The sequence below is a fragment of the Bison bison genome, unplaced genomic scaffold (assembly GCF_000754665.1).
Source record: "Bison bison bison isolate TAMUID 2011002044 unplaced genomic scaffold, Bison_UMD1.0 scf7180017864101, whole genome shotgun sequence".
Classification (NCBI taxonomy): Eukaryota; Metazoa; Chordata; class Mammalia; order Artiodactyla; family Bovidae; genus Bison; species Bison bison.
In genome coordinates this window covers 2805809-2810158 of record NW_011494673.1, presented here as the reverse complement: position 1 = coordinate 2810158, position 4350 = coordinate 2805809, and positions in this window count along the sequence as shown.

Below are 4350 nucleotides of genomic sequence, written 5' to 3'. Positions count from 1 at the left end.
GACTCTGATGCTGGGAGGGATTGGGGGCAAGAGGAGAAGGGGATGACAGAGGATGAGATGGCTGGATAGCATCACTGACTCGATGGACGTGAGTTTGAGTGAACTCCGGGAGTTGGTGCTGGACAGGGAGGCCTGGCGTGCTGTGATTCATGGGGTCAGAAAGAGTCGGACATGACTGAGCGACTGATCTGATCTGATCTGAGGGAGGCCTGGTGTGCTGCGGTTCATGGGGTCGCAAAGAGTCGAACACGACTGAGCAACTGAACTGAACTGAACTTTATTGGATAAACAGTTGATTGTGATTGTTATTTTAACAATTTCACAGTTTGGGGAGGTCCCGTTGCTTCCCAAAGACTCCTTAAATTAGAGAGCAGCCCCTAGATCAAAAACCCATGGAAAATATAATTTTGAGATCCTTTGTTCATCCTTAGCCTTTTGTTTCAAGGTTGCTTCAGCCAACCAGTGTACTTTTGCCAGAATATGGCAAACTTGGCTCATTTTCATGGGTCTTATGCACCAAGTCTGATGATGACGTTTATCTGTCTGTTATGGTTAAGATGTCTTTGTCTTCCAAAATTTAGGAACAGAAAATGTGGTTCTCAAAGTCATGTTTTTTCCTTGTTAGAAACTGGTAAGACTTAGCTATTGGTTTTTAGAGGAAAATTTGAAAGGCCTGGTCTGGGCCCCAGAAGTGGGACCAGAGAAAAGGCCGGGTAGACAGGGTTGGAGGTTGAATGCCTATCTTCCAGCTTAGAGGCTGGAAGTGTTGCAGGAAAAGGGACCCCTTCCAGGGCCCAAGAGTGGCCTCTTGTCTAACACTTGGAAATAAATTGTCCCAGCAGACAAACGTGCTGACAAAGCAAAAGACTTTATTAGGAAGGGGCATCTGGGCAGAAAGCAGCAGGGTAAAGGAACCCAGGAGAACTGCTCTGCCATTGGATCGAAGACTCAGATTTTATGGTAATGAGGTTAGTTTCCGGGTTGTCTCTGGCCAATGCTTCTGATCCAGGGTCCTTCCCGGTGGTGCGCACATCTCTTAGCCAAGCTGGATTCCAGCGTGAGCGTTTCTGGGAAGTTGGCAGGACATATCATCTTCTCCCTCCTCCTTTAGGTCTCTTCGGAATTCTTCCAGGTTAGTTTTGCAAGGCTTACTATGGACTGATGTGTCCTCCCTCCTTTCTGCCCCTCCCGGATTCTCCTGGTTAGTTTTCAGTACCAGCACCGTGTTCTTTATCAGGACCTCTTATTGTAAGACGACAGGCGAGCAGTCATCATCGCGCCTGGCCAAGGCAGGCAGTTTTGGTCAACAGTTCCCTGACAGAAGCCTGGGTAAGGGTTTGTGGTACTGTAGCTGGTGCTGGAAAGTCTGTGAAAGCTTCCAAAGGTTAAGTAGAGACCTGGGCTTGCAGGCTTCTGTAAACATTTCTTTGTTTAAAGGATTCTGTTGAGATGGAACCATGAAAGATCCCCAGAGTAGATGGGGAGAAGATAACAGCCTACAGTTTTTAGTTTTTCCAGCTCTGTACTTTCAGAGTTGGTTACCTGCAGAAGCTTATTTTTGTTTGTTTTTTCCTTAAAGGCACTTGTGTCAGTGTCAGTATTTGTGTTTGACTCATGGCTAAAGCTGTTGCACTGACACTTGTGCCTCTTGCTTGTGCACCTGTAAATGAGAAAAACCTTTGCCTTTCCCCACAGAGGAAAGGAAATCAACTGTTTATGACTATCTGTTTGTAACTATAGCCCTGCATATCTGTGATTGACTTCATTAGGAGAAGCTGGGATAACAGATGATAGAACTCTGTCATTTGTACTCATTATAGGGGCCTTAAGAGAAGGAAAAGAAATGCAAATAGGTATGCAAAATTTTATCTGGAGCCACATTCACTAATACTTTTAATAGAGTTGAATCCTTAAACAGATAAGACTGACTTGATCATTTTGATTTAAAAACAGTTGTATGCTTCATCCTGATTTTTACCACAATGTGGAGTGTAATATAAAAGTACACCTCAGTTTAGGTAAGATTTGGGGGGTTGTTTGGTTTTGTTTTTTTTTGGAAAGCCTAATTAATTTGGACTTGCTAAGTTTTTGATGCTGGCTAGTATTGGTTAGACAATTATCACCCCTGGTCAGCAGCATCAACTCAGCTCGTCTGGTTCCACTCTGTCAGTCAGGGTTCAGAGGCCATCAGGAGATGGAAACCATCCCGTTTTATTATAACAGAGTTCAGAATAAATCATTATTGCTTAGTTGTAAAATGGTAACTGACAAGGCAAAGAGAGAGTTGAGAGTGGCTTGCTCTCTGAATCCAGCCAGTGCCTCTGAGGGAAGTGCAATGAAGGTGATTCTGCTGCTACCTGGAGGGAATTGTCACTGCCAGCTGGCAACACGTTGCTGGGGTGACTCCATCAGGAACAGGTAACAAACAGGAAGGCGCAAATCCCATGTCCCCGCTCCAGCCCTGCATGTTCCTGCAATTACCCACTATTAGCAGAGACGATCAGCAGCAGCTGGCAAAGAAGAAAAATGCTTGTGTAGAGCCCAGCCAGCATCACAGGTGGAGTATAAAGGCTGTGTTGGGAGCTGAGAGATAATAGCTTAATAACTGATATACCTGGCTTTTCCTAGTTTCTCATTAATGTCCTAGTAATTGAACCAGAGGTGCGATTTCTTTACACTTCTCTTATTAGCAGTCATCTTCCCTTTCAAGAGTTCAGACTTTTGGTTTTCTGGCATAATATCTGCTGCTTTTTTGTGTGCAAAACAGTTTCCTGTGTATATTATAGAAGCTGGGCTTTTGGTCATCTTTTACTGTGATATTTTATAGCCTCCCTATCCAAGGCATAAGGTCTTTAAAAGGAAGTGTTGTGCAGATTAGGACCACCAGGGTAAGAAGAGCTGAATGCTTACAGACTGAATGAATGATGTGGCTTCTTAAAAGAACTTCTTCTTGGTCATCATTGCTCTCCTTCTCATGCACAACTCTGCCTCCTCTCCACATCCAACCAGTCAAGAATGGTCATCTACTTCATCTCTAGGCTGGGGCAGGGCAATCATTTGCTTTAAATGACTGGGTTAAAAATATCTGCTATCAATAAGCTCGGAAACAAGAGATTGCCAAGGTCTTTCTCTGCAGGACTCAGGGCTGAGAAGGAATTCTCACAAGTTCACTAGGATAGGCTTACAATAACAGATAGCTACACAGCCTGAACACCAAGAAAAAAGTGCCTGGGAGAGAGGGAAATTTCATGAAGTGGACTTAGTATAATCAATGAAGAGCTATGCAGCTGGTTTCGTGCTTACAGAACACCATATATACGACTTTCCTGCACTGCAGCAATGGAGTACACCACTTCCTGGGGAAGTTCCATGGCAAGGGGAGAGGTGACAGGAAACGGCATTATAATTTGAACTCTGTAGATTGGGCTTCCTTAAACACTGCTCACTGGAAACAGCTCAAATGTCCTTTAGCTGGTACATGGATAAGCACGTTGGATAAAGACAATGTTGTATATCCACATAACGGAAATCTTGTTCTGCAACAAAAAGAATTGAAGTACTAATCCCTGCTACAACATGGATGGGCCTTGAAAACATGTTATGGGAAAGGAGCCAATCAGAAAACCACATATTGTATGATTCCATTTATAGGAAATATCCAGAACAGACAAAGCTGTAGAAACAGAAGGTAGATTAGCAATTGCCAGGGGCTGAAGAGAGGGAGGGATGAAAGTGACTGCTAGCAGGTACAGATTTTAAATATATATATGAATTTTTTATTGTCATCATTGCAGTCAGGAAAGTATGTGAGTATGATACCATTTCACAATTACCAGGGTACTAGAAGGTCAGAATAATTTAAATACATATAGTGACAAATTTAAAATATATATCTTTAGCTATAATAGTGCTTTTAATACCTTCTCCCATCAGAGCTGCTGATTAATTGTAAACAGGACTGATTTCTAACCTCTTCTGTTCCTTGGCCTGCACAGTCTCTGATAGATGTGTTCACAGCAGTTTATTGTTAGCAATATGGTCTGAAGTAGACAGCAGTAAAAAGAACTGAGGAGTCTGGATGAACCACCAACAATATAATCAATCCTGAACACTGGAGAACTGGCTGAAACATAAAAATATATCACTACAATATGTCCAATGGTTTCAAATAAAATCAAGAATGGATTTCATTTTTAGCCCAAGAACCCCACATTTAAAACACTGTCAAAATGTATTTTCACATTTGCAATCATGCCATCTCTGAAATATATATGACAGCTCAAAAATCCCAGAAAATGTAGTGCCTAAGAAGAGATCAGATGCATGAAGTTGGAAAGGAAGTAGGCTACA